General features: G+C 40.1%; 1 pseudogene; it reads right to left on the reverse strand.

Moving 5' to 3' along the window:
* Nucleotides 1-7,890: 7,890 nt before the first annotated feature.
* LOC140858808 (uncharacterized) lies at nucleotides 7,891-12,716 on the reverse strand (annotated as a pseudogene).
* Between the last annotated feature and the right edge of the window lie 3,896 nt (nucleotides 12,717-16,612).

Genomic DNA, 16,612 nt, shown 5'->3' on the forward strand with positions numbered 1-16,612 from the left:
GGGCGTTGACCCCAATGCAAGGGACAAAACCGTGAGGCCGTCTGCGTGACGCTGGGGGACAACCCCCGGTGGGGACCACTGGGCACGCTCCCGGTCCGGACCCAGCCAAAGCGGGCAATACTTCGTGAGGCGGAGCGTGCGGTCTCCGACGACCTGCTTGACACGTGCGCACAACAGTGGCGCGCCAGGTAGGGGAAACAGCATGACAAAGACAAGAGCTCAACGATCGAGAGTCACTGGGTCGGCGAGGCGCTCTTCCCGCCGGGAAGAGGCCTCCCCGCCCCCACCGGCGGCGGAGCCTAGCTCTCCGCGCCCTGCAGTGACCACGGAGGCCCAGATTGCGGCCATCGTACGGCAGATAACCGTACTGACCGACGTAGTCAAAAGCCTCCAGCAACAACCGGCGGCCCGACCTATGCCTTCCAGGAGCAGCCGCCGATGGCCGCGCCGACCCCTGTCGCCTCCATACGAGCACTCCCAACAGCGCTCCCACGGAGAGGAGGAGGGACGACCACGGCGCGACGACCGACGGTCCTAGCGGCCCTCTCCTTCCCCGTTGGAACGGGCAAGGAAGGAGAAGCGGCCGCGCACACCGTCGGCCTCTCTCTCAGAATCTTCCGGAGGCTCCACTCCTGGGGTCTCCCAGCATCGACGAGCGGACGACTACGAGCGACGGTTCGAGGAAATCGACCGCCGACTCGCCCAACTGCAGATGGACGGCCAGAAGTCTTCGAACGACGTCGACTTCCAGACCGCCCAACCTCTCTCCCGACTGGTCCTCGACGAGCCGATTCCCAGTCGATTCAAAATGCCGAACGTGGAACCATACGACGGCTCCACCGACCCAGTCGACCACCTCGAGAGCTACAAAGCTCTCATGACGATTCAAGGGGCAACCGACGCTCTTTTCTGCATCGGCTTCCCCGCAACGCTCCGCAAGGCTGCCAGGGCTTGGTACTCCGGTCTTCGATCGGGCAGTATCCATTCCTTCGCGCAGCTCGAGTACTCGTTCGTGGCCCATTTCAGCACCAGCCGAAAGCCGCCGCGAACGTCGGATAGCCTTTTCTCCCTCAAGCAGGGGGAAAACGAGATGCTCCGACACTTCGTGGTGCGATTCAACGCGGCCACGCTCGAGGTCCGGGACCTCAATGAAGACATGGCTGTTTCAGCCATGAAGCGGGGCTTGAGAGCGTCCCGATTTACTTATTCTCTGGACAAGACCCTCCCCCGAACATATGCCGAGCTACTGGAGCGCGCATACAAGTATATGCGCGCGGACGAGGGAGCGTCCGACCGACGCTTGGCGGAGCCCAGGGGTCCGAAGGAGAAGCGGAGAAAAGGTCGGGAGCCCGCCGAACCAAGCAGGCCCCCGGCCAATAGTCGGCTTTCTCCACCCCGACAGATCCAAAAATCACCCCGCCGACAGACTCCGAGGCCGGTGCGTCCCAGGTATGACTCCTACACTCCTCTCTCCGCTCCCCGTGCACAGATCCTGATGGAGATCGAGGGGGAAGAGTACCTGCGACGGCCTCCGCCTCTGAAGGCAAAGGGCCTCGACCATCGGAAGTACTGCCGGTTCCATCGGAGCCACGGCCACGACACCGAGCAATGCATCCAGTTGAAGGATGAGATCGAAAATCTCATCCGCCGGGGGTATCTCGGCCAATTCCGGAAGGGTCCGCCGACCCGATCGATTGCCGATCGACGCCCCCAACCGACTGAAGAGGCGCCGACTAACCAGCCGACGGCCGGAGTCATCAACATGATCTCCAAGCGGCTGGGATCGGGGACATCTACAGGAGGGGAGCCGACGAAAAAGCCGCGTCCTGACGATGTAATCACCTTCTCAGAAGACGACGTTCGGGGCATCCAGACTCCCCACGACGACGCTGTTGTTGTGTCGGCGACAATAGCCAATTATGATGTAAAACGAATTTTTGTTGATAATGGAAGCTCGACAAATGTTTTGTTTTACTCGACCTTCTCCCGAATGCGACTGTCAACTGACCGACTTAGAAGGATCCCTGTACCCTTGATCGGCTTTGCCGGAGACACCGTCACGACAGAAGGAGAAATCACCCTGCCCGTGACGGTCGGTACCGAACCACGGTAAAGCACGGTCTCCCTCATTTTCGCGGTCGTCCAAGTTCCTTCGGCCTACAACGCCATACTCGGGCGACCCGGATTGAACGCCCTCAGGGCGATCGTCTCGACGTACCATCTTCTTGTTCGATTCCCGACCAAAAACGGAGTCGGAGAGATGCGCGGAGATCAACAGCTCGCCCGACGATGCTTCCAAATCTTCGCTCAAAACGACGAGACAAAGGATCCCCTGACAATCGACAAACTGGATCAACGGGAGGAGGAAGAACGGGGTTCGCCGGCCGAGCAGCTCGAGGCGATCCCGATAGGAGAAAATCCCGACAGAAAAGTTTGGGTCGGGTCTCAATTGCCCGACACCGAACGTCACCGACTGGCGGAACTGCTGACGGCCAACGCCGACATATTCGCTTGGTCGGCAGCAGATATGTCGGGCATTCCTCCAGAAACAATTACTCACCGACTCAACATCGACCCGGCAATGAAGCCGGTGAGGTAGAAGAAAAGGTCCTTCGCCCCAGAAAGGCAGAGGGCCATCGACGAAGAAGTGGACAAGCTGCTCGAAGCAGGCTTCATTCGGGAATCTACGTATCCCGACTGGCTCGCCAATGTCGTCATGGTCAAGAAAGCCAACAGGAAATGGAGGATCTGCATCGACTATACCGACCTCAACCGAGCCTGCCCGAAGGATAGCTTCCCACTTCCGAAGATCGACCAGCTGGTGGATGCGACGTCCGGATTTCGACTGCTCAGCTTCATGGACGCCTTCGCCGGGTACAACCAGATCCGGATAGCGCCTGAAGACGAGGAGCACACCACGTTCGTGACTCCCAAGGGTCTCTACTGTTATCGAGTGATGCCCTTCGGACTGAAGAACGCCGGCGCCACCTACCAGCGACTTGTCAACAAGGTCTTCAAAGACCAAATCGGACACAACATGGAAGTGTACGTGGACGACATGCTGGTGAAGAGCACGCAGATCCCGGACCATGTTCAGGATCTCGAGGAAATGTTTCACACCCTTCGACGATACCGAATGAAGCTCAACCCGACCAAATGTGCTTTCGGGGTGACCTCCGGGAAGTTCCTCAGATTCTTCGTTTCTCAGAGAGGGATCGAGGCCAACCCTGAGAAGATAAAGGCAAAGGGCCTCGACCATCGGAAGTACTGCCGGTTCCATCGGAGCCACGGCCACAACAGTGGCGCGCCAGGAAGGGGTAACCCGTCCCCTGTCGCTCAACACCTGCACCCTCCAGAGTGGGGGGCATCTGTTGTGGGCAGGCTGTGGGGGGACCTCCCTTAATAGTCCCACATCGGGCAACTCTGGTGTGTGCATGTGCTTAAGAGGGATACGAGCACACATTCCCTCACGAGGCGCCTTTTGCGGGGCGTTGACCCCAATGCAAGGGACAAAACCGTGAGGCCGTCTGCGTGACGCTGGGGGACAACCCCCGGTGGGGACCACTGGGCACGCTCCCGGTCCGGACCCAGCCAAAGCGGGCAATACTTCGTGAGGCGGAGCGTGCGGTCTCCGACGACCTGCTTGACACGTGCGCACAACAGTAGAGTGGGGGCATCTGTTGTGGGCAGGCTGTGGGGGACCTCCCTTAATAGTCCCACATCGGGCAACTCTGGTGTGTGCATGTGCTTAAGAGGGATACGAGCACACCTTCCCTCACGAGGCGCCTTTTGCGGGGCGTTGACCCCAATGCAAGGGACAAAACCGTGAGGCCGTCTGCGTGACGCTGGGGGACAACCCCCGGTGGGGACCACTGGGCACGCTCCCGGTCCGGACCCAGCCAAAGCGGGCAATACTTCGTGAGGCGGAGCGTGCGGTCTCCGACGACCTGCTTGACACGTACGCACAACAGTGGCGCGCCAGGTAGGGGTAACCCGCCCCCTGTCGCTCAACACCTGCACCCTCCAGAGTGGGGGGCATCTGTTGTGGGCAGGCTGTGGGGGGACCTCCCTTAATAGTCCCACATCGGGCAACTCTGGTGTGTGCATGTGCTTAAGAGGGATACGAGCACACCTTCCCTCACGAGGCGCCTTTTGCGGGGCGTTGACCCCAATGCAAGGGACAAAACCGTGAGGCCGTCTGCGTGACGCTGGGGGGACAACCCCCGGTGGGGACCACTGGGCACGCTCCCGGTCCGGACCCAGCCAAAGCGGGCAATACTTCGTGAGGCGGAACGTGCGGTCTCCGACGACCTGCTTGATACGTGCGCACAACAGATCCATAATCGGATATACCGGTGGTCGTTGTCTCGTTAATGTGTAGTCAGATTGGAATTGAGACTGTCTTTTAATCTTCTCATAATTTTTATTCCCTTATTTTTAGTTCCAGTTCATTTTCTGCTTCAGCTTTTGCTAGTTTGATATCATGTTCCCTAAAGATTCCAGTAGCATTCCTCACCTACGTTACTTAGAAATGCTTATTAAATACACTAAAGTATATTAGAAGGTGTTTGAATTCATTAAAACCTCAAATGTACATTGTATAATTGTTCCAATACCAACCAGTCAGTAGCCAATTATTATACACATTGGTCATGGATTCATTGATCAATAGATCTACTAGCTAAGGATTCAATTAGACCAACTACCCACTAGTGGTTTACTGATATGTCGTATTATACCTATTGGCTAAGGGTTCACATATTTACTCACTAGAGGAATTATTTTCATTTAAAAATAAGATATTTTACTTTTAACCAATAGAATAGTTAATAAACATTGGATCTAAAGCAGTTTCCTTAGTGTAATCTCATATGCTTCAATTTGGTTAAATCAAATTCCAAGCTCAAAGGCTAAGTTTATAAAATTAACTAATCATAAGAATATTAATAAGAAATGGTCATAATCACTTTAATTTCAACTATTTAATAATATTTCATTATCATAAAATTAAATGGTGTATTATTTTTTATCTATATCTCATAGTTCCAATTCCAATAAGACAAAATTTCTAAATAAATATAGCAAAAAAATGAAAAAAAAAATATAACTTATAATTTAACACATGCATAAAAGTTAAATATATATGACTACCACTAAAATATATTTAATTAAAATATATATATCTCTATGTGGGTATGGAGATTTGAGCTCTTCTCTGTTAGATGTATGTCCTAGAAGCCAATCTTGGCTGACACATTTCATATCTCTAGAACATAATTTTATATTTATTGGACGGTTATATTACTATTCATGTTTATGTGTCCATGAATCATCTAAGGGATTAACAAGATGATGACACATATTCTTAAAGAGTTGAGAATTTGAGACATGTGTTATTAATATTTAATTCCTAAATTACTTCTGGTCATAAGATCATCATAGGGATAATGACTGATCCGGATAAACCAGTACATGGATTGCTTCCTTCGGACAGATGAATCTCGAGTCTGCAGTGTAGAGATACTGGAGCGAGAGTGCAAGTAGTTGTTAGAGAACAACTAGCACTGAGCGTGACCAATACGAAAAGTTACATGGATGTCTGCTCACTCGTTAGTGATTTTTTCGATGCTGCAGTTGTATGACTGGTCCTTTGATCTGAGGTGGCATTACTACTCGCAGTGAGGTTGCTGGAGTTTGACTGACACATCAACATGGATCTCAAGGAGCCCTTGTAGTGGTTGTTAGCGACAGTTGGTCCACTATAAGAGTAGGATGTGCATCAAGATGGGATCTATCGATCCTAGTAGAAGGGAGTAGTCCTATAAAATTTAAGAGACTAAGTCCTTAAGTCTATGGCCATAGCATTGTGATTGATGGAAAAGAATTTCCATAGAGTCATATATTGACTCAAGCTGATTGAATCTATCATATGACCGATGTTGAGATTTGATGATTCATCCATGATCTGTCATCTGATCGAGACTTACGATAGAGAGACTGTATCATGTGCTAACTACACCTACAGGTTCATATTTTATTCCGCCGGATTGTCACTACATACTGTTAGGTGTCACTGGTGGATTGTGAGACTCATGAGGATCATCTTGATGATCAATGATCCTTGGTGGACTGAGTTAGAATTATTTTAATCCATTGAAAAGAGTTTCAATAATATTATGATAGAGATCATAATATATCTCACTATCAAACAGAATAGAACCTATGAGATCACACACAAAGAGGTTTTTGACTGATCAGATGATTGAATTACGATTATGAATCATAACAGGATTTGATTATCCATTTGATTGATAATTGATCTAATGTAAATGTTGCATTATATATAACTTACTAAAGGGTTAGTGAGTTATAGGAGGATTAATTAGTAATAGAATTGCTAATTGGCTTAATTTGATTAAGCAATGGAACTTGCATCAAGTCCAATTTGATTGGATTTAATTTGACTCATTTTGGGATTGATTTAATCAACCCTATAGGGTTATAGGATAACCCCAAAAAGGATCAGATGATTAGTTTCAGTTGAATTAGGATTTAGATTTGATCTAATTTCTAATTAGACTAGGATGTATGTATTCTTAATTGGACTAAGAATCTTTATTTTATGGTGCACCAAATCCTAATTAGATTAGGATTAAAATTTAGCACCAAGAAAGAATCCAATAGGACTAAGATTCTTCCTCCAATTAGGAGACATCTAATCTAAATTAATTGGGCTCCAAATCAGATTTGAATTCCTATTTATTTGAGTCTAATCTGATCTTAATGTCATTAGGATTCATTGAGATTTTATTTGGTTTAAAATAGCCATTTAATTGAGTCCCATATAACTTCCAATCCATGTGCCAAAAGGAGTCCAAACTTGAACCTAATTTGTGCGCCTATAAGACCCATGCCCAAACCACTTTGACGCCAATTCTCCACCCCCCTTTTGTGCGTGTAAGAAAGAAGCCTAAACCTCTTTTAGATCCCATGTAAATCTGGGTGAATTCATGGTTTTAGACGGTGTCCATTGTTTGGTAGAGTCCTAAGCATTTAGGACTCTATCTCCAACCCAATTTAGGACATCTTCAAGGCCTATAAATATCCAGCCCTTGGGACGTGTAAGTGGAAATTTTAGATTTGGTTTTGACGCCTAAAAATCAGAGGAGAAGGGCATGAAAAAGAGAAGAAAAAATTAGGGAGCGCACGGCATCAAAATTGGGGGCGTGAGGTATGTATATCCTTTCATTCTTACAACCAATTGTTGGTTGTTTTTGGACATCATCTTCTCTCCCTCTTGTCCATGTTTGGACATGGTTATCTCCTCTTTTTGTCCAAAAATTGGATAAAATTTATTACATCTCCATTGTAGAGATTTGGTGCATGGATTTTATGAACAAAAGAGAAGAAATGATTCTTCTCATGATCTCTAGCGTAGAGATCAAGATCCTCCAATATCTTCTTATTCTCTAAGAGTGTTTTAGGAAAAAAAAAGATTTTCAACTATCAAGATGTGATCTCTGCAAGGGAGCTAGTATTCCGGTGAGATCAAAAAGCTTCTGATCTAATCAGAGTCTCGTATGGATATCCGTAGAGGTCGGACATTTGTGCGGCTATAAGGGACCTTCGAAGGACATCCATGATCATCAATTTGTGTTGAAGATTGATCTATGTCCAGGTATGTTTTAAATTTATTTTTCTCTATTTGATTTCTGTATCTAAATCTTATCTCACATATAATGATCCTGTTATAATTTGAAGATTTAATCTTATGCATGCTTAGATTAAATTAGATTTGATCTAAAATTTTAAAATTTCACTGCGTACTTATTTTGTAAAATCATGTGTGCATGAAACTATAAAAACTCCAACATTCTCTACATATAGCATCTAAAAAATATGAGTATCAAGAGTATTATCCTGCAATCCAGCTCAAACAAAAGTGAAACGCATGTTAAAATCATAATAAGGCATAATATTTTGTGTAAGAATTATTTTTTGGCCAATATATCATATTTGTTTAGATAGAAAACTTTTCCTAGCATATGGATACCATCAGTTACTCCAATGCAATCTTTAAAATAAGGTCATAAGCAACTATCATCGTGATTTTGTATCAAACATTCTTGAATTCTTTATCAATCGGGTTAACAATATCTTTAATCATTTTTAAGATAGCATTTAAGATGTCGATAAATGTCTACTAATAGTTTCTTTTGAATATTGAAATCTTTCTTGAACCATCCTGCTCCTAGACCCATATCCTAGAATCATCAAAAATATAGCTACCAACTCCTTAACAAGAATGCTTTTGGAAGCTTGCAAATTATATTTGACTTTCAATTCCTTAAATAGATCCACAAATATATGTTTCTCCATTCTGAATTATTGTTGTCAACTATCTAGATTGCCTTGTAGAATCTCTAATACTAACCTCTATCCAATTTGATAAGGTATCCTACAAGGCCCTTTATGAACATACTTTGTATAATATTCACTGGTCATTCCAGCAGCTGCTATCTTGAATACATAAAAATCAACATTATCAACTATCTTATCTTCACTAAAATAATTTTCCACAGGACTATTCTCAATGCTATCCATATCTGTACCGAAGATATTATGCAAAAAATAAAACATCTATAACAAATAAAATAAACAATATATAACACCAAGACATAAAATATAAATAATATAAGCAATATAAAATACCAACAATATCCATAATATTCATAAAATCCACAACATATTATCCACGACAAAACATGAATATATATAATCTACCATAATTCCAACATAAGGTTTATAATTAAAATCATAAAAAAAATATCACCATAATAGAGTATTAATAACTAGTTTCGTAGGTTTGACATTTAGTTAAGCCATTCAGTGTGAAGATGGATATTCTTAAGGGCACAAATATCTTTCGATGTTCTTTTTTTATGGAGTACCACAGCAACAAATAAGAGAAATTTGGATTGTGCTCTCATTTCATGCATCACACGTACCATTTCTATAATCTCATTGATGTTATATTCAAGCTTATCAATCATCCTAGATGGCATTGGACTTTGTCTCTCCACCGCATCAACAAGGTGACTTAGCTGCTGAGATAATTGCAAAGCACCTCCTATCTTCTTGTATTTCTTATCCTAATTCCTAGAGCTACTCTCTTTTTTTCTTTTTCTATATGACATAAGATGTGTTAGCAGCGTCCATATTAACAGTAGTCTCAGAGGCTACTTTTAGCATAGGTGGTAGCTTTTTGACTCCTAAGATTGTGTAAGCACTCATATTCATACAAAATCAATTGACTTTGATTTTTATCTCAGCTTACTATGGTAGAGGATTTGAAGGACCTTGATAAGTTTGAACAAAATAATATTTTATTTGACTTTCTATTTCTTATTTTTTTTAATAGCTTTAAATTAGAATTATTTTGTTTCTTTTATTCATAAAATTTGATGATTTGCCAATGAAATCTTTAGTATCAGTTATTGAGGGTTAATCACATCAAGTGTTGACTTGGAGTTGATAACTCTATTAGTTTGATGTTGGAGCCTCAGAGCTTTACTTTTTTTGTTTTGCTTTAGTAGTAGTGCTATATCTATATCATAATAATGGACTATATATATAGGACATATCAGTGATGTCACATATTTACTGGTTTGTGTTTAGAAGACTGAAAATTTATTTCATGATTGGTTGCTTTTAACTTTTGTAGTTATTATAGATTGTTGGTAGATTTGTGATTTTCCATTCATCTGAATATCAATCAAACAGCTTTCATTGATATTGGTGGTTCTGTAACTACTTATGTTGCTCAAAAAGATAGCAATCCAAGGAAGGGGGGATGAATTAGATTCTTTAAAAATTTTAATTAAATTAATAATCTAAACAAGTATGTGCTTCAAGTTAAACTTATCTGAGTGTTTGTGAAGAGTAAACAATGTATAGCAATGAAATAAGTAAAACTATGTAAGAATAAAAATGATACAATGCATGCAAATCAAGAGAGTATAACACAAACACAATAACTTATAGTGGTTTGATGCAATCCTACACCTACGTCCACTCTCTAAGCTCTCATTGGGAATTTCACTATAATCAACCCGATTACAATGCGTTTGTTTTTTCGGACTCACAAACAAACTCAATTGATTTTCTGAGATCACCAATCACAACCTTACACCGATAATTTTTTGAGCTTACTATCAATCTAGTTGATTTTTTGGGATCACCAACCATAATCTATAATGTCCAATTCCGAGCTTGAACGGATCTAATCCTCAAATTTCTTTTCCCTAAAGAAACTTATGAAGAAAATAAAATACAAGATATAAAATTTCAAAATAAAATAAAATAAAAAAAATAAACTCTTGAAAGTTGGAAAGAAGTTGATGTTTAGTTGCTCTTTTGATACTTCAACTTCTCTTCTTGATGCTTGAAAGGATGTAGCTGATGGTGGTGAAGATTTCTCTTTGAAGGCTCTTAATTTTGTGCACTCAATCCCTTTCTTTTTTTCTTTCTCAAGAATATTCAATATTCTTTCCAAGAAATAATGATTTCTCTTTCAAATCCTCTTCCCTTACTTCTCAATTGATTTTCCATTTTTTAATAGGCTTGACAATGTCTGAAGAAAGAGTTTGGACCATTGGAGGGCTTGAACTAGCTATTGGAGTAGAAAAATAGCCATCGGAGAAGTACAAAAAAACTAGCTATTATAGCCTGTCCTATGCTTGGGGTCGACTCTATTTTTTTTGGGATCAATTCCATTTGGCCGCGAGTCGACTCGAATTCTTGACGAGTCAACTCGACCATAAGGTCTGAAAAATAGATTTCTATCTTCTGAGATCGAGTTGATTCGGATCTTTTTCGAGTCGACTCACCTGCGTATCAGTCTTCTTCTAACATGTCAGAGTCAATTCTTCTTCATCAGGAGTCGACTCCTTTTGACCAACCATGAAAAAATGTATTCTTTGAAGTGTTTTGGCTTGGTAACTTGAGAGGATTTCTTTTAAAGATGATTTCTTCATTGTGAATGCTATAAAAATCCTACATCTACTCTTGAAATACATGATTAGTACTATAATTTTTTAAAATTTTAAAATCATCAAAATCAATTATAGGATCAATAATTTGACTGTAACACCATAAATTCAACTGGCAAGACATACGAAACTCGAGCAATGATCACATCTTCGCAACTTCTATGAAAATATTTGACCTGGTATGATAGCACAAACGAAATTGGGCACTAACAGGGAAATGAAAGTAGTTCACAGTGAGTTGGACTCACATTTCCTGATTAGCTTTAGCTTTATAAAAGTGCCGCTCAGAATAAGATTCTAAGATTCTCAAATCCCAGGTGCTGTAAGACATCTCATATAAGCAGGCAGCACATAGTCCACGTGCTTCTATTACTTGATCAACATCCTTTCAGGAAACAGAAAGCACCTATCACATAATTATTCAATATTTCCAGACAAGAAAAGGTGCCTAAGATTTGCACCACAGGGCCCCTTTTGAATTAATAAAACAGGATTTGAGATGAAATTCAGTTCCTTCAAGCCATTATCCTTATGTTTGCTAAAACTTTCAATGCATACTGCAAAACCAATACACCTCATCTCTGGAAATGCTATTCATTACCTGAGATATTAGTCAATTCAAATCATATTTTTGCCAGATTTTCATCTCAATACATAATAGAACGAAAGTATTCTATCAAAAAAAAAAAAAACAAACAGGGCAATGAAAGTATGTGTTGCCAGTAACGCAATAATTTTCCACCCAGAAAGTTCTTGCTTTGGGTTTAGTAGTTTATTTTCAAATGTTAAAGTTCTGACAATATATTTGTATAGATTTTATATTTTTTTTTTTAATTTTTTTAAGGCATCATTTAGGTGAATCAGATTCATATTATTTCTTTGTGTGATATTCATATTTAAAAGAATCTATGATAAAGTCTGAATCTACCTACAAGGCTGCAATGTACCATCATCTGTATTTGATCAGACTCTCATCTATTACGTTTCTTCTAAATCACAGTTCATCCAGATTAAGCCCAAATATGATTCTACGTTTCAAATAATAAAATTATTAAAAAATATAATAAATCTATATCAAAATCAAAAGCTCAATATAAAGAAACCCAAAATCGAATTGTTGAACCGAATCAAATAGAAATTATTTCGATTTGATTTGTACGATTTTAAGTTACTTCGATTCAATTTTTGATTATATAAAATATAAATTTGATCATTTAATTTTTCAGAACTTCAATTCGGTTTGAACCAGAAAAACCGAATGCACGTGTAGGGGTGAGATTAATGTTATCCGTATTAAAAGGAAAGCCTTCAATTCCATAAATAACGGGATTAGGATCTTCATCCAAGTCTGAGACTGAAAATGGGCCAAACTAGACTGGGCCATATCCCTATTCAAACTAAGTCGAAAATTATTTTTCAGATTTTAAATTAGACTTAGGCTTGAAAATATTTTAAAATTTTAGATTCAAGTCCAATCGAAGATCAAGCCCGAGCCCAAGCCCGGCCCGAATCCAGCCGGGCCAGCCCGAGCCCACGCCCACGCCCCGGCCCGAACCCCTACCTCTGTTGATCTCAGTCGTCCCGGCCAGCAGGGAAATTTTCAGCCCACTCAAAGCAGGTGGCGGCGCCGCGGAGGGTGATCTCAACGTCGCGGCGGCGGCCCATGCGGTGGATTTCGTGGTCCCTGTCACAGATGGCGACGTAGCCAATCTAGCTGGAGCCTGGAGCACTGGGTCATCTAGGGGGTGGCGAAGCGGTCGAGACAGTGGGGGAGCTCGATGAAGGAGGTGGCGAAGAGGGAACGGATGACGCGGTAAGAGCGGTCGGGGAGGGCGGCGTGACGAGGGGCATCAAGAGGGGCTTCGAGGTGGGAGTGGAAGGCGTGGTAGGCGGCCTAGACGAGGTCGCCATAACGGATGAGCTCGTGGCGGAGGTTCTCGTTGAGGGGGTCGAGGAGGCCAGCCCAGTCGGTGGTGCCGTGGCACTGGCGCCAGCGGGAGGCGATAGGACTGCGGGGGGAGTCGTAGAGGAGGCAGTGGAGGTGGGTGAGGGTCCGAGGGGAAATCTTCTCTGGCTGCTTGCAGGAGGAGGGGAAGAGGAAGGGCAGGTTGAGGGCGCTGCCGCCGCCGCCGCCGCCGCCGCCGCCGCCGCCGCCGCCTGAGGTGGAGTCAGGGGTTTCGGGGTCGGGGTCTTTGCCTGGGTTGGGGGTGAAGATGGGAGGAGAAGGGGACGGCGGACACGGACAAGGGCGGGGCCTAGTAGGCCTCCTTGATGGGGGAAGTCGGGATGGGAAGGGACCTGGGCTATCTCAGGCTTTAGCGCTTATAGCATGGGGACGACAAGCTGGAACTCAGGCCTAGCTCAGACTCAAGCTAACTCAGACTTTAACACTTATAAGTTATTGTTATAAATCTAGATTTTGACTAACTCAGGCCAATTATTCGGACTAAATCAATTTGATAAGAAAATAGGATCGAGCTGAATATTCGAACTACTAATCGAATTGAAATTCGAGATCGAATCTAGATCAGACACAGATTAAACCAAAAATATACTCGAGCCCGATCCGAAAGATAAATGGATCATATATTTAGGTCCAAACTCGATCCAAACTGGTTTGGACCGAGCCCGAAGCCCGACCCAAAATCGGCCTGGCTTGATGGGCCTCAGATCGGTCCGAACCCAATTTCAACCCAATCCAAATCACACAAGCCCTAAAGCATGTCAGTATTAATCTCATTTAACCTCTCGTCTACTCCAAATATTCCTCCTCAACTCCCCCCTACATCAATAAAGCTGTCACCTAGACCCTCTCCCTCATGGCATTAATATCTTTAAATAACATATCTAGCTCCATGACATATTGTAAACCATGTTCTCAAAACTTAGCTATATTAGAAATTTTCTGCAAATTAAAGATACATATTTGTCAATAATAGTTTCCAAATCATAGTATAAAAAAAATTTATATACATCAACATACTTTTACTTGTACCTGTAATTTTTTCCCATCATGCATCTAGTGCATCTATTGTATTTCTAACAAGATCTCATCCAAGCCCTATTTTCTTTCCAATCAATCTCATCCAAATACTCCTATCCCATTTATTTTAAAATTGTTTGTAGTCATATTTACATTGATTTCCAATCTTCTTCTGAAATTTTTTTTTGCTATTTTAGCCTATCCTAGCCTATTTAAATGTGTTCCTAGATGATTACCAGCTTCAACTTCACTAATATATATATTGATGAACTCCTTCATCAATTTATCATTTGAAATAGTCTTCTTCTTTTTGTCATCTTGAGTTGATGGACTGACCGAGGTATTTTAACAGTTCTTATTTATTTCTTTTTACAATGCAATAATAAAGACAGAAAATATTTTTTTAATCATAAATCATAGTTTTAGCCACAATCATAAAATAATTTGTAGAGCATATATAAATATATCTAATTCACATACACATGCACATATAGTACATATATATCCATTTCTTCTACATAAACAAAATTACTTATGCATTCATGAATATATAATTGGCATACATATAGATACAATATATATAAATATAATTTATGCCTAATTTATTTGCTTCGCCCTACAGTTGTTTCTCCAACACAATAGATTTATGGCATCATTATCATCATTATTAAAACATAACAATGCCATGGCATAGCACAGGTAGTAGCTAACCTGTGTGCATGTTTAGTCATGATTACAGGGACAAAGATCTAAATAGAAAAGTCCAAAACCTAGAGTCAAACCCATATATATATATATATATATATATAATATATATATATATATATATATATGTATATATATATATGTATGTATATATATATATATATATTATATATATATATATATATATATATATATTATGTATATATATATATATATATATATGTATATATATATATATGTATGTATATATATATATATATGTATATATATATATATATGTATGTATATATATATATATATGTATATATATATATATATATATATATATATATATGTATATATATATATATATATGTATATATATATATATATATATGTATATATATATATATATATATATATATATATATATATGTATATATATATATATATATATATATATATATATATATATATATATATATATGTATATATATATATATATATATATATATATATATATATATATATATATATATATATATATGTATATATAACCTATTGCAATGACATGATGCATGTGGAGAGGAAAAAGCTTATTCTACTTTAACGTTGGTCTTTTGACCTGAGTCAGCTCGACTAGAGAAGGGATGTGAGTAGTACTGGATAGCAGTCGTTTGACCTGTAAAATAAGTTTCTGACCGGAGTTGGCTTCCTGAGGATATATATATATATATGTATGTATATATATATATATATATGTATATATATATATATATGTATGTATATATATATATATATGTATATATATATATATATGTATGTATATATATATATATATGTATATATATATATATATATATATATATATATATGTATATATATATATATATATGTATATATATATATATATATGTATATATATATATATATATATATATATATATATGTATATATATATATATATATATATATATATATATATATATATATGTATATATATATATATATATATATATATATATATATATATATATGTATATATATATATATATATATATATATATATATATATATATATATATGTATATATAACCTATTGCAATGACATGATGCATGTGGAGAGGAAAAAGCTTATTCTACTTTAACGTTGGTCTTTTGACCTGAGTCAGCTCGACTAGAGAAGGGATGTGAGTAGTACTGGATAGCAGTCGTTTGACCTGTAAAATAAGTTTCTGACCGGAGTTGGCTTCCTGAGGATCACTCAATGCTCAAGTCAGAAGACTAGGGAATAAAAGAGAAGTGAGTATTGGAAAAGAGGGGAGAGCTGTTAGGAAATATCATCTCATGATGATCCGATATGCATGCAGAGATTTCAAAAATTTTTCAATACACAGTAGAAGAGAATTTCAAAACTTTTCAATATCATTCTAGGATAATCATACAACATAATGTATCAACGTTATGCTAGGACAACCTTATATCAGAACAATGTTAAAACAAATCTCTAATTAGATCTAATCTACTCAAGTATGCATAGAGATCATATCTCAACATAAAGCTAGACATCATCATATTGGAGTTTCATGATTTCATATATGCAAAAATTTTTAAAACAAGTATGCAGCGAAATTTAAAAATTTCAGATTAAATCTAATTTAATCTAAGCATGCATAAGATCAAATCTTAAAATCATAAACAGGATCGATATATGTGAGATAGAATTCAGATACAGAAATCAAATAGAGAAAAATAAATAAACTTCATACCTTGGCATGGATCAATTTTTACCACAAACTGATGATCATGGATGTCTTCTGAAGATCCCTTATAGTCGCACCAGTGTCCGACCTCTACGGATATTCATACAAAGCATCAATCTGATCAGATACTT

The sequence above is a fragment of the Elaeis guineensis genome, chromosome 6 (genome assembly GCF_000442705.2).
Source record: "Elaeis guineensis isolate ETL-2024a chromosome 6, EG11, whole genome shotgun sequence".
NCBI classification, from domain to species: Eukaryota; Viridiplantae; Streptophyta; class Magnoliopsida; order Arecales; family Arecaceae; genus Elaeis; species Elaeis guineensis.